Source organism: Phyllobates terribilis, unplaced genomic scaffold, assembly GCF_046119375.1.
Source record: "Phyllobates terribilis strain yellow unplaced genomic scaffold, ASM4611937v1 Scaffold_1__5_contigs__length_1240528914, whole genome shotgun sequence".
NCBI lineage: Eukaryota > Metazoa > Chordata > Amphibia > Anura > Dendrobatidae > Phyllobates > Phyllobates terribilis.
In genome coordinates, this window is record NW_027362761.1 from 1,162,338,892 (window position 1) to 1,162,364,248 (window position 25,357).

The following is a 25,357-nucleotide window of genomic DNA, read 5'->3' on the forward strand; positions in this document are numbered from 1 at the left end:
TTTTCCCCACCATTCCTGCCAGTTGAGGTACACTGTTTACTGGGTTCTTGTCACAAATAGTCGTTTTGACCATGACCATGATCTGGTCCATCCTCTGTATGTTTTAGTCTCATCCTCCCGCTTATCACACCCTGACTAGTGACGAGCGAGCATGCTCGTTTAACCCTTTAATCGAGCACGCTCAGGTGCTTTCCGAGTATCTTTGGCGGTCTCGTATATTATGTTCAAGTCCCTGCGTCTGCATGATTTATGGTGGTTAGACAGCAGCAACACATGCAGGGATTGCCTGTTTGTTAGGGAATCCTCACATGTGTTAAAGCTGTCTAACAGCCATAAATCATGCCGACACAGGGACTTGAACATAATATACGAGACCGCCGAAGATACTCGGAAAGCACCCATGCGTGCTCAATTAAAGGGTTATCACTAATCCCGACCGTTATCTTGGTGTTGACCCTTGCCTACATTCCCGATGATGCTGCACTCTCTTCAGCACTGCTGGCAATTGGTGACTATTCTTGGGATCATTACCTAGGTTTCAGACCAAAAATGTCTATACATTCTTGTGGGTTTTAAGGATAAAGAATGGGGAGATTCCTTAGAATTTACACCCCAGTCGAACCATTGGGTAAATACGTTTTCAAATTAGACAATTCATTTCTCTTGTAAAAGATATAACATCACTAAGTGCCGGCTTAAAATGACATATAAATCCAGCTATAATGATATATGTGTACTCTACATATCACAAAACTATTAAAAATAAAATTATATTTCAAAAACGTAATTTTTAACCGTTCCTATGAGACCAATGAAGAATTACATCAAACCATGATATATTAAATGTATAACATGTATAAAACCGCAATGATTTTCAAAAGACCGCATGGAAATGAAATAATCTCCCATTCCTTCTATATTACAGAACTGTATGTTTTTCTATTGGCCTGTGGAAATAAAACTTAAGTTCTCAAATGTATGTTACCTTTCAAAAATAATTTACAAGTCTTTCAAGTCTGAAACACGTAACTGGAGACAATCAATAGAGACAGTGAATAGGCTTTTGTAGAGTCAGAATGTATCGGCCGTGTGAGAGGTTTCTTCAATTCACGTTTTTAGAATCCAGAAGTTCAAAGCATTCGGGTTTGGAAAATGCTATTTGGTATTTGGAGGTTTAACCAATTGCAGAATATAGAACGATAATTCATTCAGAGTAATATGAAATAGACTGTATATTATGTGCAATATACTGTATACACTCCCCAACATTGAAATTGCAGCACCAAGAAAGAAAAGTTGTGGAATTATGGAAATCACAGTATGAAAAGACATGTAAATGCTGAAAAAATGGAAACAATTTTTTTTTTAATATTTCGATTGATTCAGGATCAAGTATCAGCACCACGTACAGAAGCACAAGCACTTACACGGCTTACCGTGGTATTAATGAGCTTATCTATGGTTGTCTGAGGAATGTTCTACCATGATGAATTCAGTTAGCCAAATCATCAAGATCCACTGCTGGCAGCTTCCTTTATAATTTCCAAGGAATGCCATTGCCGTTTTTCAACACAATGCCAGGTTGCATGTTGCTCGAGCTACTGTAATAACCCAGAGTAGAGGATTACATTAATGTTTTTATTGTGTTATAAGTCTATCAAATATACATTGAGTATTTGAATTATTACACTGTTCTATTGTCACACAATAGGGTTAACCTTACGGCTTAGATGGCAGAAAGGAAAAAGTTAAGTGTGCAAAGCCTACTTAATAAAATGCTGTAACACTAGTTGCTAGTAGAGAATTGTAGCCGTGAAGCAGCCATAGCAGGATGAGAGGAGAGTAGCTCTCACCTCTACCAGTAGGCTGATAGAGCAGAACTATCTGAGAAAAAGTAGCTCAGCATGAAGAACATCTAAGATGAAAGGAAGATTCATGACCGAATCCCCAGCTGCACCGAGCTGTAGTAGATGTCTGCCCCTGAAAAAGAAGTGCCCTGATCCCCCAGTTGCACACAGTTGCTGTGGATACAGAGGAATCTCAGAACTAAGTCACCCATAGTGAAGATGGGAACCAGCTTTAAGAAATGTGCTTCTTTGATAACCACTAGTGATGGGCGAGCACTAAAATGCTCGGGTACTCGTTGCTCGGGTTGAAGCCCAATGTAAGTCTATGGGAAACTCGAGCATTTTTCAGGCGGCTCCCCTCCACGGTCTGCAGAGGGCCTAAAAATTGCCCAAATCGATGGCAACAGTGCTCAAATGACATGGGAACAGCATGGAGAAGACCCCTGGAAGCATTTCTGACTCCCAGGTCACTGCTGTCAACAACGCTGTCAGAGGTATTTCGCCACTTTTATGTACTCACAATAAAACATACAAAAACGAAACCATAATGGATTTTTTAATAGTTCTGCAACAAGGGCCTTCTGGTACTGCCCCATTTTTGTAGACCTCAGGAATAAGAGATATAAAGTTCTCCTTGTAGCGTGGGTCTAGAAGTGTCACCAACCAGTATTGACTGTCACCCAAAATTTTGACAACGTGCAGGTCATGGGAAAGGCAGTGTAACATAAACTCAGCCATGCGTGCCAGACTGCTAACAGGCAAAACTTCCGTGTCCTCATTAAGAGGACGACTGACCATGCTCTCCTCCTCCTCCTCCTCTCTGTCCTCAGGCCATCCACGCTGAACAGATGTGCAGGTAGTACCGTCTATAGTGCATGAAACTAGCTCCTGCTCTTCCTCCTCCTCTTCCTCATTGTCACCCAATCCACATTGGGATGAGATGAGGCTGGGCTGTGTGTAATCACCCTGTATGGTTCCTTGCTCCATCTCATCGTGCTCTGCCTGCAATGCATACTCTTTAGTTGTGAGCAGAGAGCATTTAAGAAGACAGAGAAGCAGGATGGTGACGCTAATTATGGCGTCATCACCGCTCACCATCTTGGTGGAGTCCTCAAAGTTTTGGAGTATGGTACATATGTCTGACATCCATGTCCACTCCTGAGGTCTTATATGAGGAGTCTGAACTGAATAACGATGGCCTTGTTGATGCTGGTACTCAATAATTGCCCTGTTCTGCTCCCACATCCTTCCCAACATTTGCAGTGTAGCGTTCCAACGCGTGGGGATACACACAAATCTGTGACCTGGAAGCTGCAAACACTGCTGAAACAAGGCAAGGGTGGCGGAAGCTGTAGGAAACTTTCTAAAATGGGCACACAGGCGGCGTACTTTAGCAAGCAGATCCGGCAGCTCCGGGTAGGATTTGAGAAACCGCTGAACCACAAGGTTAAGCACATGGGCCAGGCATGGTACGTGTGTGAGCTCGCCTCACCTCAGAGCTGCCACCAGATTCCGGCCATTGTCACACACGACCTTGCCTGGCTGTAGGTTCAGTGGTGTGAGCCACAGATCTGCCTGCTCTTTCAGAGCTATCCACAACTCTTCAGCATTGTGCGGTTTTTCACCTAATCATATTAGCTTCAGCACAGCCTGTTGCCGCTTGGCTGAGGCAGTGTTATAGTGCTTCCAGCTTGTGACTAATGTGGTCATTTTGGAGATGGAGGCTGAAGAGGAGGAGGAGGCTGAGGAGGATGAGGTGCAGGAGCCGAAGACTGTGGGGACAACCCTGATTGACCTAGGGCCCGCAATCCTTGGCGTCGGGAGGTCGTGTTCTGTCCAAAGGTCTGACTGGGTCCCGGGTTCCACTATGTTAACCAAGTGTGCCATCAGCGACATGTACCGTCCCTGCCCACAAGCACCAGTCCACATGTCCGTGGTTAGGTGGACTTTTGGGACTTTTGGGACAATGTGGGGATGGCACACCGGGAGAAATAGTGGCAGCTGGGGACCAAATACCAAGGGACGGCTGCCACCATCAGGTTGCGGAATGCTTCCATCTCCACGAGCCTAAAAGGCAACTTTCGAGAGCAAGCAGTTGCAAAATGTGGGAATTCAGTAGTGTGGCCTGTGGGGCATTGGCTGCATATTTGTGCTTGCATTCCAAGAACTGGGGTATGGACAACTGAACGCTGCACTGGGACAAGGACGTGGACGTGCTTCCTGATGCTGCTAGTTGAGAGTGTGCAACGACAGGTGCAGGACAGGAGGCATCTTTGCATGCACCATGGACAGTGGATTGGCTTGCATGCACAACAGAGGAAGAAGCAGTGGTGCCACCCGCAGACACTGTTCCTGGACCCTGGGGTTCGGCCCACAAAGTCGGGTGCTTTGCTGCCATGTGCCTAATCATGCTGTTGGTGGTCAGGCTGGTAGTTTTGCCACCCCTGCTGATGATGGCCTGGCAGGTGGTGCAAATTGCCTTTTTGGGGTTATCGGCAGAGTCTTTAAAAGGCAACCAGACTCGGGAAAACCTAACAGTTGTACTGGCAACTTCCTTTGTGTTGGTGTTACGGGGAACGGTTGCCTGCCTTCTGTCTGTGGCCACCACACTGCTACTTCCTGCCTGTTGGGCGCTCTGCCTCCCTCCCCCTGTGTGCTGCTGTCCTCGCTCTGTATGTCCTCTTGCCAGGTTGGTTTAGGTTCTATATCATCCACCACCTCTTCTTCCTCTTCCGCACCCTGGTCCTCTTCCTGACTTTCTGCCAATTGTGTCTCATCATCGTTCACCTCTTGTGACACTTTCCCACCATCAACTTCGTGTGACCGTGGCTGCTCAAATATTTGGGCATCGCTACATGCGATCTCCTCTTGCCCTGCTTCAAGTGGACCGGGGCGAGAGGCCCGAATCTATAAAGTGAAAAGTGAACAGCTCTTCAGAGTGTCCAAGTGTGGGATTAGTTGTCTCCGGGCACTCGGCTTGGTGGGAGGAAGGAGGTTGAGGGTGAGGAATATGCAGTCCAGACTCACGGCTATTGAGACTTGACCGTGTGGAAGACAGGGTGGTGGTGGTGGCAAAGTGACTGGAAGCATTATCTGCTATCCAACCAATAACCTTTTCATACTGCTCTGTGTTCAATATTGGTGTTCTGCGGTCCCCTATTAATTGGGACAGAAAGGTTGAGCGAGAAGATGTGGGTGTTTGTTGTGGCACAATTTCAGCTTGCCCACGGCCTCGGCCTCTGCATGCACCATCACCATCACGTCCAGTTCCGCGTCCCTTGCCACGTGCCTTGCCCATTTTAAATGGAGGACAATAGCTTCCACACTCACTACAAATAGCTGAATTTGGAGCAAACTTATATGTGATCCGTGTGACAGACAAACCCCAGTTTTAAATAGCTGGCCTGTAGGTAACTATTTTGAACCTCAAACCTGCGTCAAATACTTCGCTGATATATTGAAACAAATTTTTAATGGAAGCCAGGAATGGCAGTATTTTCTGAAAACGTATATGTGATCCATGTGACGGAGAAAACAAAGTTTTAAATACCTGGCCTGTAGGTAACTATTTTGAACAGCAAACCAGTGTCAATTGCTTCACTGACACACTGAAACAAAACTTCAATGGAGGACAGAAAAGGCAGTATTTTCAGCGCAATTATATGTGATCCATGTGATGGACAAACCACAGTTTTAAATAGCTGGATTTTTAGTGCTGTAATATGGTAAGGTCCTGGCTGTATTCTGCAGTACCAACAAGCAAATGGCGCAGAAAAACTGTGTTCTCTGGATTGCTTTTTAAGCAAATAATGAGGATTAAGATCCAAAAAAAATTATTCCTGGCCCCTGAGACCTGGGCCTATTTTTAGAAATATCTAATAGCAACAGCAGCAAACAAAACTGGAATGGAGCGTCTTGTGCTATATGCACTGCAGTCTGCTACATACACTGCCTGCCTGCCTGCCTATATACACTGCTTGCCTGATATATCTCTGCAGATGGATTAGTCCTCAGAAGGACTGTTTGTTGAGATGGATATGTGTCTCTAATATAGTTTGGTACACCTACACTAACTAGAAACAAGCAAATCTCTCCCTAGCTGCGCAGCACCTCTCCCGACACTATCTGATTCCGGAGTGACTGTGACGAGCATGGCGGCGCCAGGTCTGATATAGAACTGATGATACTGTGCGGTCAGCCAATCACTGTAATGCCACAACCAACATGGCTGCGGCATTACATAGTGTGGCAGACAATCCCTGCATGTTCATTGGCTCTCTAAAGAGCGCCAAACATGCAGGGAGGGGACCCGAGCTCCCGCCAAGCAACCCCGGAAATACTCGGTGAGCGCCGAGCATCTTGAGCTGTGAGATGCTTGGGCGAGCACCGAGCAGTAGCGAGCTTGCTCGCTCATCACTAATAACCACGTTTACCATGTTAACCACTATGATTTTGAATCACCATCTGCTGTTTTACATCTTCTGCTGCTTTAGGCTATGTTCACACATTGCATTATTTCAGCGTTTTTTTATGCAAATTTTCTGCTGCATTTTACAGTACGAGCAAAATCTATGACATTCCAGAAATTTCATGGACACACATTGATTTTATTCGATCAGTATTTTGTCCTTTGCATGTTTTTTTGCAGAATAGAGCATGTCACTTCTTTCTGCGTTTTTTCACCCATTGGAAGTAATGGATAGTGAAAAAATGCCTTGTGTGAACATAGCTATCAGGTTTTGCTGCACTTTTAGTGGAAAAAAAAAGCAAGTACAACAGTATGTGAAACTCATTTATTTTTGTGATTTTACCATCTTGTCTTGGTCACCTGAGATGATAGCTTGGATAGTACAGTTTAATTAAATTAGTGATGTGTAACAGTAAACATTGGCTGAGCTAGGTGTGAGACTTAATAATACCTGTGACCCAGGGAGGTGTGAACAATCCGTGAGCAATTGAATGGCAGACCATAGTGTGAAAATAAATAGTGTCCTACAAACTCAATGCACTACCAGTGTTTTAGTTAAACTATTACTGAAAAACTCACCTCCCCCACTGTTCCATTTGAAATTCTGGTTAATATGGTTTCACTATATATGGAAATATGGATGTCTTGCATAGGTAACCTGTCTTCATGATTCTGTGGTGGAAGCAAAGTTGAACTTTGGGATCCTGAAAAACGCAGCAAAAACGCACCAAAAAACAAGGAAAAACATGCAAAATCCCGAACAAACCTTCCTGGCAAGAGATCAGATTTTGCTGCAGAAAAATGCAATGTGTGAACATAGCCTTACTATTCCATATCCTGTTTCCTCTGTACACCACCCTCTTATGGTGGTGTTATGATTACTTCACCTATACGATGATTCACTTGATGGATTATGCACTGCTTGAAAAAGTTCCTCAATAGGAATGAAACGTTGCCACTGCCATTGTCACCGTGACTATGTGTCAATAAACCACTGTTTTTTCTACTGAAGACTTAAGCGCTGCTTTTATCTTCATTGAATACTTTTGAGGTTTGGTTATAAATGTTGGGCTCTGCACCAGCCATCTTTTTTAAGCTTGCTTGTGCTGCACCATTTGCATTTTGTCGGTCTTTGTATCTATCTGTGTGTGTCTCTGTGGAGTTGGTTAGCCTAGAATGTATGGGCTCCTGGTAGGTATATATTAGTGAAGTGGATACTGCGATCATCTGTCTGTCAAATTTATGAAACCACTTGGTATTGCAGTTACAAATAAATGTAGTTTTGTTGTTTTAGGCTTGAATCTGGAATTACATGGTTAATATAATTTTGCTGTTTATAGACAAATATACTTTGTATATCTACCAGCTGCACTAAAAAGGATGGACATCCTACTGGGCATACAACCATGCACTAGTTATTATAGAACAGCATGTTTCATAAACCTATTCCAGGGAAGATAACTTATCACCTACCATACATTCTAATGTATTCACTGATGTATACCTACCAGTAGCCAATACATTCAAGACTGGTGGTGTATATTAGTGAGGACATCAGAATGTATGGGCTCCTGCTAGATATATGGGCTCCTGGTGGTATATATTAGGGAGGACATCACAATGTATGGGCTACTGGTGGTATATACAGTGGGGAAAAAAAGTATTTAGTCAGCCACCAATTGTGCAAGTTCTCCCACTTAAAAAATGAGAGAGGCCTGTAATTGACATCATAGGTAGACCTCAACTATGAGAGACAAAATGAGAAAACAAATCCTGAAAATCACATTGTCTGATTTGGAAAGAAATTTTTTTCCAATTTTGGTGGAAAATAAGCATTTGGTCAATGACAAAAGTTCATCTCAATACTTTGTAATATATCCTTTGTTGGCAATGACAGACGTCAAACGTTTTCTGTAAGTCTTCACAAGGTTGGCACACACTGTTGCTGGTATGTTGGCCCATTCCTCTATGCAGATCTCCTCTAGAGCAGTGATGTTTTGGGGCTGTCGCTGGGCAACATGGACTATCATCTCCCTCCAAAGGTTTTCTCTAGGGTTTAGATCTGGAGACTGGCTAGGCCACTCCAGGACCTTGAAATGCTTCTTAAGAAGCCACTCCTTCATTGCCCTGGCGGTGTGCTTGGGATCATTGTCATGCAGAAAGATCCAGCCATGTTTCATCTTCAATGCCCTTGCTGATGGAAGGAGGTTTGCACTCAAAATCTCATGATACATGGCCCCATTCATTCTTTTATGTACACGGATCAGTCGTCCTGGTCCCTTGGCAGAGAAACAGCCCCAAAGTATGACGTTGCCACCCCCATGCTTCACAGTAGGTATGGTGTTCTTATGATGCAACTCAGCATGCTTTCTCCTCCAAACACGATGAGTTGTGTTTCTAGCAGACAGTTCTTCTTTGGTTTCATCTGACCATATGACATTCTCCCAATACTCTTCTGGATCATCCAAATCATCTCTTGCAAACTTCAGATGGGCCTGGACATGTAATGGCTTAAGCAGGGTGACACGTCTGGCACTGCAGGATCTGAGTCCCTGACGGCGTAGTGCGTTACTGATGGTAGCCTGTGTAACGTCGGTCCCAGCTCTCTGTGGGTCATTCACTAGGTCCCCCGTGTGGTTCTGGGATTTTTGCTCACCGTTCTTGAGATCATTTTGACCCCACGGGGTGAGATCTTGTGTGGGGCCCCAGATCGAGGGAGATTATCAGTGGTCTTGTATGTCTTCCATTTTCTAATTATTGCTCCCACAGTTGATTTCTTCACACCAAGCTGCTTGCCTATTGCAGATTCAGTCTTCCCAGCCTGGTGCAGGGCTACAATTTTGTTTCTGATGTCCTTCGACAGCTCTTTGGTCTTCACCATAGTGGAGTTTGGAGTGTGTCTGTTTGAGGTTGCGGACAGGTGTCTTTTATACTGATAACAAGTTCAAACAGGTACCAGTACTACAGGTAATGAGTGGAGGACAGAGGAGCCTCTTAAAGAAGAAGTTACAGGTCTGTGAGAGCCAGAAATCTTGCTTGTTTGTAATTGACCAAATACTTATTTTCCACCAAAATTTGAAAAAAATTCTTTCCAAATCAGACAATGTGATTTTCAGGATTTGTTTTCTCATTTTGTCTCTCATAGTTGAGGTCTACCTATGATGTCAATTACAGGCCTCTCTCATCTTTTTAAGTGGGAGAACTTGCACAATTGGTGGCTGACTAAATTATTTTTTTCCCCACTGTATTAGGGAGGACAACAGAATGTATGGGCTCCCGGTGGTATATATTAGGGAGTACATCCGAATATATGGGCTCCTGGGGGTATATTAGTGAGGACATCAGAATGTATGGGCTCTTGGTAGTATGTTAGTGAGACCATCAGAATGTATGAACTCCTGGTAGGTATATGGGCTCCTGGTGGTATATATTAGTGAGGACATCAGAATGTATGGGCTCCTGGTGGTATACATTAGTGAGGACATCAGAATGTATGGGCTCCTGGTGGTATACATTAGTGAGGACATCAGAATGTATGGGTTCCTCATGGTATATATTAGTGAGGATATCGGAATGTATGGACTTCTGGTGGTATAGATTAGTGAGATCATCAGAATATATGGGCTCCTGCTAGATATATGGGCTCCTGGTTGTATATATTAAGAAGGACATCAGAATATATGGGCTCCTGGTGGTATACTGTATATAAGTGAGAACATCAGAATGTATGGGCTCCTGGTGGTATATATTAGTGAATACATCAGAATGTATGGTCTCCTGGTTGTATATATTAGTGAAGACATCAGAATATATGGGCTCCTGGTGGTATACTGTATATAAGTGAGAACATCAGAATGTATGGTCTTCTGGTTGTATATATTAGTGAAGACATCAGAATGTATGGGCTCCTGGTTGTATGTATTAGCGATGATATCAGAATGCATGGGTTTCTGGTAGGTATATTTGTGTCTGTATGTGCTCTTTGTCTGCATGCGTCCGTATGAAGGTGATCTGGGTATACAAATACTGCAAGTGAAATAGTGAAATAAGTATTAAACACATCACAAATTTTCTAAGTAAATCTATTTCAAAGGTGCTATTGACATGAAATTCTCACCAGATGTCGGTAATAACCCATCCAATCCAGGCAGGCAAAAAATCATAGATGTTCATAAATTAAGTTATGTGTAATAATTAGTGTTTAGCGAGCACTAAAATGCTCGGGTGCTCGAAGCTCGGGCCAAGCTCGCCGTGATACTCGGGTGCTCGACCTGAGCAATGAGCCCAATGTTAGTCTATGGGAGACCCGAGCATTTTTGCGGCGGCACCCCCGGCAGTCTGTAGAAAGCCTAAAAAGTGCCCAAAACGATAGTGACAGTGCTCAAATGACATAGGGACAGCATGGGCATCGCCCCAGGAAGCATTTCTGACCCCCAGGTCACTGCTGTCAACAACGTGTTCAGAGGTATTAAGCCACTTTTACAGGCTCATAATAAAACGTTCAAAAACGAAAGTGAAACTTTTTTCCTGTGAAATATGTGAAGGAATTTCTTTTCCAGGGTAAAGACTTGTGTATAAGGTAAAATAAATAACCAAAAACAAAAATACTCCTCCACACCTTGGGCTATGTTCACAAGTAGCATTTTTTATGCGTATTTGTACTTTTGTATTGCTTTCAACTGTGACAAATGCATTCATCGGGAAATGTCATTTTAACATTTTACAACCTTATCTGGCCATGTGCTGTGTGACACATGCATACAGTGCTGAAAAGACATGGGGACAGCATGGGGAAGACCCCTGGAAGCATCTCTGACTCCCAGGTCACTGCCTAAAAGTGTGCCCATCAGAAGTGATCCTTGCCGCATCAGAAGATGCAGACTTGCAACTATCCCCATGCAAGTCCTTGTCCCAGGGCAGTGTTCAATTGTACCTCCCACATTCCTTGCAATGCAAGCGCAAATATGCAGCCAACCACCCACCCACCCCCAGGCTGCAATACCATACTGCTAGGTTGCATTTGAAATGGGGCCTTTAAGTTTTGAGGAGGCCGAAGCTGGCCACTACCTCATGGCTGCTTCGGCAGCGAGGTATCCATACTCAGTCCTCAGCCGCCCGGCGGCTGGGTGTCCACGCTCGGTCCCCAGCTGCCAGGGGGCGGCCGGGTGTCCACACTCGGTCTCCAGCCGCCCGGTGGCCGGGTGTCCACACACGGTCCCCAGCCGCCAGGGGGCGGCCGGGTGTCCACACTCGGTCCCCAGCCGCCCCGCGGCCGGGTGTCCATACACGGTCCCCAGCCACCTGGGGGCGGCCGGGTGTCCATAAATGGTCCCCAGCCGCCCTAATTTCTCCGCGGAACATCCACACAGACTTTTCTTAGACTGGCCTGCTTTAGGGTAGCATTGGACGAGCCCACCAGAGAACCTGACTCCTCCGGTGGGCCCTGGCTTCTCCATCAGGGGAGTTGTTTGTGCCAAGGTGAGGAGCATGATGATGATAGAAGTTAGCATCTGCTTTGTTTTCAAGGAATGCAAGCGTAAGTGTGCAACCTGCCACCCACCCACCCCCAGGCTGCAATACCATACTGCTAGCTTGCTTGCACTTGAAATTGGGCCTTTTAGGCATGTGGAGGCAGACACCGGCCACCATGTCATGGCTGCGTTGGCGGCCATTTTATCAATACTCAGTCCCCAGCCACCTGGCGGCCGGGGGTCCACGATCAGTCCCCAGCCGCCAGGGGGCGGCCGGGTGTCCACACTCGGTCCCCAGCCGCCCCGTGGCCGGGTGTCCACACACGGTCCCCAGCCGCTCCGTGGCTGGGTGTCCACACACGGTCCCCAGCCACCTGGGGGCGGCCAGGTGTCCATAAACGGTCCCCAGCCGCCCTGATTTCTCCGCGGAACATCCCCACACACTTTTCTTAGACTGGCCTGCTTTAGGGCAGCATTGGACGAACCCACCAGAGAACCCGACTCCTCCAGTGGGCACTGGCTTCTCCATCAGGGGAGTTGAGAGTGCCAAGGTGAGGAGCATGATGAGGATGATAGAAGTTAGCATCTGCTTTGTTTTCAAGGAATGCAAGCGCATGTATGTAGTAGCTGCTAGGCCTGAGGTGGTCAGCGTTTTGGCGCATATCCTACCTCCTCCAAGGATTGCTGGATGTTTTCCTGCTACTATCCAAGTTCTATGACTCCCGTTAAAACAAAGCTTCAGGTGATAAATGATGGATGAGGTAGTGGCAAAGGATAAATAGCAGGAGGAACAGGGACCATTCACATCAATATCAGGCCAGTCAACCACATATGTCTTGTAGGATATGTTTCTGTAACAAAAGGAGCGGTTCGGCTACATAGTTATAGGGCATACAGTGAGTGCAATGCCTACCAAAAATTTTGAGGCACTCCAATGCCCCTTGGAAATGACATGGAGGTCAGATGGCTTTAACTACGTAAACCTTTTTTTCCATTTATAGCAACTGGGTCTCCTGTGCACTGTTGGCCTAAGCAGTGAGTGGAAGGCTTTCCAAAAATTATGAGGAACTGCAATGCCCCTTGAAACAGACGTGGATTACAGCGTACTAAAAACCTTCTACCCATTATTGGGGAGTGTGTCTCTCTTAGTTTTCACCTTTGCATTGAAAAGCAAAAGCTGACTAAAATTAGGAGGAAATGCAATGCCCCTTGGAAGAGTCGTGTAGATTAGAGGTAAGGTAATTAAAAACAACATTTCATTGCCCCTTGGAAGAGCTGTGGAGTTCAGAGTGGCTTAAGAAGATGCTTTTAATGCCCCTTTGAAGAGACGTGGAGGTCACAGTAGCTTAACAAGACGGTTTTAATGCCCCTTACAAGAGCCATACAGTACAGCATCTTAAAAACATTATTCCCATTATTGGGAAGTGGGTCTCCCATAGTATTTGCTTATGCCTTCCAAGCAAAAGCTTCCAAAAATTAGGATGGAGCAACTTGCAATGCCTCTTGCAAGAGCCATGCAGTACAGCATATTACAAACATAAGTCCCATTATTGGGGAGTGGGTCTCCCATAGTATTTGCTTTTGCCTTCCAAGCAAAAGCTTCCAAAAATTATGAGGAATTGCAATGCCCGTTCGAAGAGTCGTGGAGGTCCCAGTAGCTTAACAAGAGGCTTTTAATGCCCCTCAGAAGAGACGTGGAGGTCAGAGTGGTATAACAAGATGGTTTTAATGCCCCTCAGAAGAGACTTGGAGGTCCCAGTAGCTTAACAAGACGCTTTTAATGCCCCTCAGAAGAGACGTGAAGGTCAGAGTAGTATAACAAGACGCTTTTAATGCCCCTCAGAAGAGATGTGGAGGTCAGAGTGGTATAACAAGATGCTTTTAATGCCCCTCAGAAGAGACGTGGAGGTCAGAGTGGTATAACAAGATGCTTTTAATGTCCCTTGAAAGAATGATGGAGGTCCCAGTAGCTTAACAAGACGCTTTTAATGCCCCTCAGAAGAGACATGGAGGTCACAGTAGCTTAACAAGACACTTTTAATGCCCCTCAGAAGAGACGTGGAGGTCAGAGTGGTATAACAAGATGCTTTTAATGCCCCTTGAAAGAATGATGGAGGTCCCAGTAGCTTAACAAGACGCTTTTAATGCCCCTCGGAAAAGTGGTGGAGGTCCCAGTAGCTTAACAAGACGCTTTTAATGCCCCTCAGAAGAGACATGGAGGTCAGAGTGGTATAACAAGATGCTTTTAATGCCCCTTGAAACAATGATGGAGGTCCCAGTAGCTTAACAAGACGCTTTTAATGCCCCTTGAAAGAATGATGGAGGTCCCAGTAGCTTAACAAGATGCTTTTAATGCCCCTCAGAAGAGACGTGGAGGTCAAAGTGGTATAACAAGACGCTTTTAATGCCCCTCAGAAGAGACGTGGAGGTCAGAGTGGTATAGCAAGATGCTTTTAATGCCCCTCAGAAGAGACGGGGAGGTCAGAGTGGTATAACAAGACGCTTTTAATGCCCCTCAGAAGTGACGTGGAGGTCAGAGTGGTATAGCAAGACGCTTTAAATGCCTCTCAGAAGAGACGTGGAGGTCAGAGTGGTAGAACAAGACGCTTTTAATGCCTCTTGGAAGAGCCATACAGTACAGCATCTTAAAAATATTATTCCCATTATTGGGGAGTGGGTCTCCCACAGTGTTTGCTTATGCCTTCCAAGCAAAAGCTGACAAAAAACAGGATGGAGGAACTTTCAGTAATGGCAACACGGACCATGGTCACCCTGGTGGTATAGTGGTGGTGGAGGCTGAGGATAAGGAGAAGAGCATAAAACAGCCGAAATGAGGAAGCGTATACCCATGTGTGGGTGTGAAGCGGTGCATGTGAATACACCTCCCGAAATAAAAAAGTGGATTTGACGTTATGTTACTCTGCTGTCATTTGGTGGTGATGAAAAGTCTGGCTCAATCCAGCCCTTCTTGATTTTGATAAGGGTCAGCTTGTCAGCATTGTCAGTTGACAAGCGAGTGCGCTTATCAGTTATAATTCCCCCAGCGGCACTGAAAACATGCTCCGATAACACGCTAGCGGCAGGGCAGGCCAGGACCTCCAAGGCGTACAGAGCGAGTTCATTCCAAGTGTCCAGCTTGGACACCCAATAATTAAAAGGCACAGAGGAATCACGGAGGACACTGGTACGGTCGGCAAGGTACTCCCTCACCATCTTTTGAAACTTTCCACTCCTTGTGAGAGTGCCCCGCGCCTCAGGGTCTGTCCGAAGGGAGGGTCTGAGAAAACTGTCCCAGAACGTTGACAGTGTTCCCCTGCCTCTGCTGGATTGGAGTTGCGTCTCTCTCGCATGTACGCCTTGGTTGGGCAACAACGAACTGTGACCTCTGCAGCTAGCGTGTTCAGATGGGAATTTTTTTAACAGTTCTGCAGCAAGGGCCTTCTGGTACTGCCCCATTTTTGTAGGCCTCTCCACATCAGGAATAAGAGAGTGAAAGTTCTCCTTGTAGTGGGGGTCTACAAGTGTCACCAACCAGTAATGACTGTCACCCAACATTTTGACAACGCGAGGGTCACGGTTAAGGCAGCTTAACATAAAGTCAGCCATGCGTGCCAGACTGGTAACGGGCAAGATTTATGTGTCCTCACCAAGATGACGACTGACCATGCTCTCCTCCTCCTCCTCCTCCTCCCCCCTGTCCTCAGGCCACCCACGCTGAACCGACGGTATGACAGTTGTAGAGGTACTACCGTCTACAGCGCATGATACCAGCTCCTGTTCTTCCTTCTCCTCCTCCTCCTCTCCCTCATTGTCCCCCAATGCACATTGGGATGAGATGAGGCTGGGCTGTGTGCAATCGCCCGCTACGGCTTCTTGATCCATCTCATCATACTCTGGCTGCAATGCCTCCTCTTTAATTCTCAGCAGAGAGTGTTGCAAAAGACAGATAAATGGGATGCTGACGCTAATGATGCCGTCATCGCCACGCACCATCTTGGTGGCCTCCTCAAAGTTTGTCAGGATGGTACATATGTCAGACATCCAGGTCCACTCCTGAGGTCTTATGTGTGGAGTCTGACCTGAATATCGACGGCCTTGTTGCAGCTGGTACTCCACAACTGCTCTCTTCTGCTCACAAATCCTTAGCAACATGTGGAGGGTATAGTTCCAACGTGTGGGGACATCACACACCAGTCGGTGTGCCGGAAGCTGCAAACGCTGCTGCAACACAGCAAGGGCGGCGGAAGCAGTAGCCGACTTCCGAAAATGAGCAGACAGGTGACGTACTTTCACGAGCAGATCTGGCAACTCGGGGTACGATTTAAGAAACCGCTGAACCACGAGGTTAAGCACATGAGCCAGGCATGGTACGTGTGTGATCTCGCCTCGCCTCAGAGCCGCCACCAGGTTGCGGCCATTATCACACACGACCATGCCTGGATGTAGGTTCAGCGGTCTCAGCCACAGATCTGCCTGCTCTTTCACAGCTGTCCACAACTCACAAGCAATGTGAGGTTTCTCACCTAAGCTTATGAGTTTCAGCACAGCCTGTTGTCGCTTGGCGGAGGCCGTACTGCAGTGCTTCCAGCTTGTAACTCATGTGGTGATATCTGAGATGGAGGCTGAACATGAGGAGGAGGATGATGCGCTAGAGCTGTACACTGTGGGGGCAACTCTGACTGACATAGGGCCCACAATCCTCGGTGTGGGGAGGATGTGTTCCGTCCCAAGGTCCGACTGGGTCCTGGCTTTCTCTATGTTTACCCAGTGTGCCGTTAGGGAGATGTACCGTCCTGGCCACAAGCACTTGTCCATGTGTCCGTTGTCAGGTGGACTCTCCCAGTAACTGCGTTGTTGAGGGCACGGCAGATGTTTTGGGACACGTGCTTGTGTAGTGCAGTGATGGCACACCGGGCAAAATAGTGTCGGCTGGGGACCGAGTACCGAGGGACGGCCACCGCCATAAGGTGGCGGAAGGATTCCGTCTCCACCAGCCTAAAAGGCAGTGCAGCACCCCGAGGGCTCGGCTGCTACAGGGGTATTGCACCTCGACCCAGAGGTGTTATATTACACTCCCGGGTAAGGATGAAGTGTGGACCAGGACTCGTTTAGCTGCATGCACCACACACACCCCATTTCCGAGGGACAGGTCAACGGTGCTCCCACGAGACAGGAGTGCAGGCACGACAGCATCTGTCCCTGTCTGGAGTGGGGAGGGGAAGGAAAACCCAGTGGTGTAGGAGCAGATAGGGGTGGGTCTCTGGGCATAGGTAGGAGCCCATTGGTTGCTAGTCACCTGGGCTCACACATAGAGGGAGGTATAAGAGGTGGGCACCATCTTAGAGTGAAGTCAGTTCTGTGAGAGAAGGAGTTCAGCCAGAGAGGGCTGACAGGGAGCTGTGGCTCAGTCTGGGCCCAGTTCCACGAGGCAGGCCTGGAGTAGAGGCCAGAAACAGCAGAGAGGAGAAGGAACAGAAAGGAAAGAAAGAAAGGAAACAAGGAACAGGAACACAGAGAAAGGCCCAGAGACACGAGGACAGAGGGAACCCTAAAGGCCCAGGAGATTGCGGGTGAAGGGTTGGCAGAGCAGGGTACCGGGACCCAAATTGGTGGAGGCAACAGATTCCTCAGCCAAAGACTGGAGGTTGTGACCACATCTTGGTGCGACCCCTCACTACATCCACCAGGAAAGCATACCATAAGGAAACCGGAGATAGGTTTCGCCAAGAGAAGGCCCGAGGGAGCTGGACAAAGGTGGGTCACTGGTGAGGACGGCCAGAGAAAGGAAAAGAAGGGAGCCCTGTGCCACGCTCTGGAATTGCCTGGGAGTTGGTCGAGTCCCCTGCCTGGTGGACGCAGCACGGCTTGGGCAGTCATCGCCTGCAGGATTGACACGAATAACAACTGTGAGTAAAGCATTGGAAACTGCAGCCCCACGTCTCTGTGTTTCATCGCCGCACCAGCACCATCAGTACTGGGACGCTCACACCATCACTCCCATCATCTCCACACTAACTGCCCTGAGGCTATACTCCTCCCGTGGGGAGTCATCCCATTCTAAGCTGCACACATAATACCAGCCTCAGCGGTCTGCAGCGCAGCGGCGGTCCCCACTGACCGCAATCCACGGGTGGCGTAGTCGGACACTTGTTACAACATTAAGACTGCCACTGAATTGACCACCCTGGGCACGGACCGGGTCAGCGCCACGGAGACTACAACCCCCAGCATCCCACCAGAGGCCCGGTTCCAGGTTCCCCACGAGGCCCAGGGGGCGCGTCAACCTTTGGCGTAGTCGGCAGGATCTTTACCAACCCGCCACAAGCGGGTATTGCGTGCCTGAAGAAGATTGTACATATACCTTGAAAAGAAGTCTCCCGCCATTTCCAGAAGTTTCCCGCCGTTCGGAGTCGTTTCCCGCCATCAGACGCCATCTTGGACCGTTTCCCGCCATCTTCATCTGTTTTTCCCACACTGGCAGAGCGGACGCCATTATGTGCGCACCAAAAGACAGCAGGAAGCCGCCTACCATCGTGGGCCAGGTCCCAGAGTGGCGCCAAAGAAGGGGCCTGCCCCCAGCAACTATGAGTGCAGCAGTGGAAATGTCCATCAACGTGGGGGGGCTGCCCCTAAGTGTGATTGTCAGCAGATGCCCCCAAGACCACCCCCCATGGGGGCGGATAGGAAAGAAAACTGTAGGGCCGAGCGCGGCCTGGATCAGTCTGGACCTGCTGCACCCGGAGATGGAGGGAGCAGCGAACCCCACCAGCACCCTGGCCCGCAGCCTGCTACAAGCTGAGCCACCCTGCAGCCTGACAGAGTTGCTGGCCCAGCTGCCTAGAGACCCGGACTGCGCACGAGCTGCACTAGAGGACCTAAACCAGAGGATGGTCCGGGCGCAGCGAGATGTGTTTGCCGGGTGGAAGGAGGAGTTGGCCCGGCAGCACGAAAACAGCCAGCGGAGGACCCCGCAAGGACCGAGCAGCGCGCCTGCCGCTGAGCGCGGTGAAGAAGGGCCGGCGGTGGCAGACGACGGAGGAGGCCGTCAAGACCAAGGCAGGTAACGGGGACGACACCACCCCAAGTCCTGAGGCCGCAAGCCTGCCCCCACCCTCCGTTGCGGGACCCGAAGCCCCGGGGACCGTACCTGACACCACGCCTCCACCGCCGCCAGCTAGGCCTCAGGCTGCAAGCGTCGCTGACACGCCCCGCCCCTCGCTGTGCCCTCTGAACCCGGGCGCCGTAAAGCAGGAGACGTCACAGGCCGGGACGCAGGGCCTAGTACACCCGGGCACCGCTGCCCCACCAGCGCCCCCTACCGTGACTGTGCCATCCCCGGGCGCGACCATCACACGACCACCGGCCTGGTCGCAAGGCCGAGTGCCCCCGGGCGCTGCTCCCCAAAGGGGGTCCCGTGCCATACCACCCCTGGGCGCGGATCTCTTCGCCCAGCACACGGGCCCGGATGGGATGCCCCTGGTGTGGCCGGCCGAACTGACCAGCGGTCAGCCCTGGAGAGTTCCACCCCTGCGTGAGCCTCTAATACCGGCTCCGGAGCCCGCGGAAGTCGCCCAGCCTGCACTACAGGAAGCCCAGAGCGAATGGGACCCCACCGGCAAAGATATAATGGGGTTCCCCCAAGGAACACGGGCGGACGCAGCCCATCGCCTGGATCCCTGCCGTCAGCAGCTGGCCACCTATGAAAGGGAGCGGGGGCGCATCAGGGAGGAGCGACTCCAAGCCGGGAGCGCAGAGCAGAAGAGGAGAGCCCGTCAGGACTCCCAAGCCATCCGCGGTCCCCGAGCCACCGGGACCGTAGTAAAGTTCCAGCTGGAGCACGGCTGGGGCTTCATCAGAGACCCGGAGGCTGACACCGACGTCTTCGTCACTAGAAGGGACGTCGAAAGCCACTTGCCAGAGGGACTTCACGCCCGTGACCTGTACCCCGGCGACGTGGTCACCTACACCCGGCACAAGGGCGCAAAGGGACTGTACGCCCTCCATGTCCACCGTCTAACGGAGGAGGAACTGCGGTACCGCCCAGACATGGACTACCCTGAGGGCCCGGACGGGTCTGAAGATTACGAGGAAGGAGCATCGGGAGGACACCGTTACTGAATAAACGGTAAAATGAACTGTATATAGTTACCCGTCTGGGTACAAGGACTGTTTTTGGAACTGTTCCCGTTTTTGAAAGTGTGGTCCCCCTTTGGGACAAATAGTGAACTGTTGACTGTTTAAAAATTGCCCCTTCCTAAGTTACCAGGCTGAGGACTGTGAGCAGCCATTCCCCTATCCCCACTGGCCGAGGACTGAGAGCGGCTAATCCCTTGTAAATAGTTGCGCTTCTTAAAGCGCCCCCTACTGGTTTTATAGCAGAACTGCAACGTCTATGACTCGCCCCCTGGGCCGTGGGGCACGCGGAACCGGGCAATAGGGAGACTCTGGGAGTAGTAGTGGCGGCCCGGTCCCGCGGCTCAGGGTGGTCAGGCCAATGATAGTCTGCTACGTGCTTCAGATTATGTCCGACTACGCCACCCGTGGATTGCGGTTATTAGGAACCGCCGCTGCAAGGCAGTCCGCTGGGGCTGATGATGTGTGCAGCTGGGATGATGTGACTCCCCACGGGAAGAGTGCGGCCCCAGGGCAGTGTAGTGGATGGTGGGAGTGATGGTAGTGAGAGTCCCAGTACCGGTAGTGCTGGAGGCGCGAAGGAGCACACAGACAACAAGTTACAGTCCAGGGTCTTTACTCACAGTTCATTTGTTCCGGGTCACTTCTGTACAGGTAGTGACCGCCCGAGCCGTGCTGCGTCCACCAGGTGTGGGGCTCGGTCAACTACCAAGCAGTCAAGAGCATGGCACAGGACCCCCTTTTATCCTTTCTCTGGCCTGCCTCACCAGTGATCCACTTTTGTCCGGCTGCCGCGGACTTGTGCGGTTAAGCGTGGGCCCTGTCCTCCGCTGTCCTATATGGTGCCTTCCTAGCAGGTTTGATGAGGTGTCGCACCAATAGATGATCACGACGACCGGTCTTTGGCTGAGGGTTGTTTCTCCTCCACCAACTTGGGATCCGGTACCCTTAATCTGCCTGACCCTGCAGCCTGGATTCTCGTGGGTTCTTAGGGTCCCTTCCACCTTCTTGTTCCTGAGCCCTTCTGTTTCTCTGTCTCTCCTTCTCTTTCTCTGTTCCTTTCTGTTCCTTTCTCTTGGAGCTGAGATGAGCCAAAATCCCAGCTCCCCTTCACCTTCTCCTCGGCCTCTCACTAGGCCCTCCTGGAGTAGAGCTCCTACAGAGCCTCTACTCCCTGTCTTCTCCTCTGGCTGAACTAACCCAGAACTAAGATGGTGCCCACCTTTTATACCTCCCTCTGACCATGAGCCCAGGTGACCAGCAACCAATGGGCTCCTACCTACGCTCAGGAACCAACCCCTATCTGCCCCTACAGCACTGGGTGTTCCACCCCCCTCCCCACTCCAGGCAGGGACATAGTCGGTCGTGCCTGCACTTCTGTCTAGTGGGAGCACCGTTGAGCTGTCCCTCGGAAATGGGGTGTGTGTGCTGTATGCAGCTAACTGAGCCCTGGTCCATACTCCATCCTTACCTTGGAGTGGAATATCACACCTCTGGCAGAGGTGCAATACCCCTGTAGCGGCCGAGCCCTCGGGGCGCTACATCTACCTCAAGACGGATTAAATGGACTGTTGCACCTTTACCTGGTCGCAAGTTGCACAGCGGCCAGAACTCAAGAATATATTTTGAAAATGTTTTACTTGAAAATGCCTTAATGTGAAAAGTCTATGTGCTGCTCAAATAGAAATGCCAAAGTTTTATATGGTGTTTTTGCAAAAAGAAGTTCCGGTGGCATTAGCAAAATGTTTTATAATGTTTTATGCCAGTAACGTTCTAAGAAATGAGTACCTCCCATAAAGGGATGAGTTTTTGGTTAATGTCTTATATGCGAGTGCACCTTAAAAATTTGTATGTTTTAAATTGTTTTGCTCTTTTCCAGCCCGAGGACGTGCTGTGATTTACCAGGGGGGAATGTAGCACCCCGAGGGCTCGGCTGCTACTGGGGTATTGCACCTCGACCCAGAGGTGTGATATTCCACTCCCGGGTAAGGATGGAGTGTGGACCAGGACTCGTTTAGCTGCATGCACCACACACACCCCATTTCCGAGGGACAGGTCAACGGTGCTCCCACGAGACAGGAGTGCAGGCACGACAGCATCTGTCCCTGTCTGGAGTGGGGAGGGGAAGAAAAACTCAGTGGTGTAGGAGCAGATAGGGGTGGGTCTCTGGGCATAGGTAGGAGCCCATTGGTTGCTAGTCACCTGGGCTCACACATAGAGGGAGGTATAAGAGGTGGGCACCATCTTAGAGTGAAGTCAGTTCTGTGAGAGAAGGAGTTCAGCCAGAGAGGGCTGACAGGGAGCTGTGGCTCAGTCTGGGCCCAGCTCCACGAGGCAGGCCTGGAGTAGAGGCCAGAAACAGCAGAGAGGAGAAGGAACAGAAAGGAGAGAAAGAAAGGAAACAAGTATCAGGAACAGGAACACAGAGAAAGGCCCAGAAACACGAGGACAGAGGGAACCCTAAAGGCCCAGGAGATTGCGGGTGAAGGGTTGGCAGAGCAGGGTACCGGGACCCAAATTGGTGGAGGCAACAGATTCCTCAGCCAAAGACCGGAGGTTGTGACCACATCTTGGTGCGACCCCTCACTACATCCACCAGGAAAGCATACCATATAGGGTCAGGGAAACCGGAGATAGGTTTCGCCAAGAGAAGGCCCGAGGGATCTGGACAAAGGTGGGTCACTGGTGAGGACGGCCAGAGAAAGGAAAAGAAGGGAGCCCTGTGCCACGCTCTGGAATTGCGTGGGAGTTGGTCGAGTCCCCTGCCCGGTGGACGCAGCACGGCTTGGGCAGTCATCGCCTGCAGGATTGACACGAATAACAACTGTGAGTAAAGCATTGGAAACTGCAGCCCCACGTCTCTGTGTTTCATCGCCGCACCAGCACCATCAGTACTGGGACGCTCACACCATCACTCCCATCATCTCCACACTAACTGCCCTGAGGCTATACTCCTCCCGTGGGGAGTCATCCCATTCTAAGCTGCACACATAATACCAGCCTCAGCGGTCTGCAGCGCAGCGGCGGTCCCCACTGACCGCAATCCACGGGTGGCGTAGTCGGACACTTGTTACAACATTAAGACTGCCACTGAATTGACCACCCTGGGCACGGACCGGGTCAGCGCCACGGAGACTACAACCCCAGCATCCCACCAGAGGCCCGGTTCCGGGTTCCCCACGCGGCCCAGGGGGCGCGTCAACCTTTGGCGTAGTCGGCAGGATCTTTACCAACCCGCCACAAGCGGGTATTGCGTGCCTGAAGAAGATTGTACATATACCTTGAAAAGAAGTCTCCCGCCATTTCCAGAAGTTTCCCGCCGTCTGGAGTCGTTTCCCGCCATCAGACGCCATCTTGGACCGTTTCCCGCCATCTTCATCTGTTTTTCCCGACCTGGCAGAGCGGACGCCATTATGTGCGCACCAAAAGACAGCAGGAAGCCGCCTACCATCGTGGGCCAGGTCCCAGAGTGGCGCCAAAGAAGGGGCCTGCCCCCAGCAACTATGAGTACAGCAGTGGAAATGTCCATCAACGTGGGGGGGCTGCCCCTAAGGGTGATTGTCAGCAGATGCCCCCAAGACCACCACCTATGGGGGCGGATAGGAAAGAAAACTGTAGGGCCGAGCGCGGCCTGGATCAGTCTGGACCTGCTGCACCCGGAGATGGAGGGAGCAGCGAACCCCACCAGCACCCTGGCCCGCAGCCTGCTGCAAGCTGAGCCACCCTGCAGCCTGACAGAGTTGCTGGCCCAGCTGCCTAGAGACCCGGACTGCGCACGAGCTGCGCTAGAGGACCTAAACCAGAGAATGGTCCGGGCGCAGCGAGATGTGTTTGCCGGGTGGAAGGAGGAGTTGGCCCGGCAGCACGAAAACAGCCAGCGGAGGACCCCGCAAGGACCGAGCAGCGCGCCTGCCGCTGAGCGCGGTGAAGAAGGGCCGGCGGTGGCAGACGACGCCGTGGAGGAGGCCGTCAAGACCAAGGCAGGTAACGGGGACGACACCACCCCAAGTCCTGAGGCCGCAAGCCTGCCCCCACCCTCCGTTGCGGGACCCGAAGCCCCGGGGACCGTACATGACACCACGCCTCCACCGCCGCCAGCTAGGCCTCAGGCTGCAAGCGTCGCTGACACGCCCCGCCACTCGCTGTGCCCTCTGAACCCGGGCGCCGTAAAGCAGGAGACGTCACAGGCCGGGACACAGGGCCTAGTACACCCGGGCACCGCTGCCCCACCAGCGCCCCCTACCGTGACTGTGCCATCCCCGGGCGCGACCATCACACGACCACCGGCCTGGTCGCAAGGCCGAGTGCCCCCGGGCGCTGCTCCCCAAAGGGGGTCCCGTGCCATACCACCCCTGGGCGCGGATCTCTTCGCCCAGCACACGGGCCCGGATGGGATGCCCCTGGTGTGGCCGGCCGAACTGACCAGCGGTCAGCCCTGGAGAGTTCCACCCCCGCGTGAGCCTCTAATACCGGCTCCAGAGCCCGCGGAAGTCGCCCAGCCCGCACTACAGGAAGCCCAGCGTGAATGGGACCCCACCGGCGAAGATATAATGGGGTTCCCCCAAGGAACACGGGCGGACGCAGCCCATCGCCTGGATCCCTGCCGTCAGCATCTGGCCACCTATGAAAGGGAGCAGCGGCAGAGGCGCATCAGGGAGGAGCGACTCCAAGCCAGGAGCGCAGAGCAGAAGAGGAGAGCCCGTCAGGACTCCCAAGCCATCCGCGGTCCCCGAGCCACCGGGACCGTAGTAAAGTTCAAGCTGGAGCACGGCTGGGGCTTTATCAGAGACCCGGAGGCTGACACCGACGTCTTCGTCACTAGAAGGGACGTCGAAAGCCACTTGCCAGAGGGACATCATGCCCGTGACCTGTACCCCGGCGACGTGGTCACCTACACCCGGCACAAGGGCGCAAAGGGACTGTACGCCCTCCATGTCCACCGTCTAACGGAGGAGGAACTGCGGTATCGCCCAGACATGGACTACCCTGAGGGCCCGGACGGGTCTTAAGATTACGAGGAAGGAGCATCAGGAGGACACCGTTACTGAATAAACGGTAAAATGAACTGTATATAGTTACCCGTCTGGGTACAAGGACTGTTTTTGGAACTGTTCCCGTTTTTGAAAGTGTGGTCTTCCGTTGGGACAAATAGTGAACTGTTGACTGTTTAAAAATTGCCCCTTCCTAAGTTACCAGGCTGAGGACTGTGAGCAGCCATTCCCCTATCCCCACTGGCCGAGGACTGAGAGCGGCTAATCCCTTGTAAATAGTTGCGCTTCTTAAAGCGCCCCCTACTGGTTTTATAGCAGAACTGCAACGTCTACCTCAAGACTGATTAAATGGACTGTTGCACCTTTACCTGGTCGCAAGTTGCACAGCGGCCAGAACTCAAGAATATATTTTGAAAATGTTTTACTTGAAAATGCCTTAATGTGAAA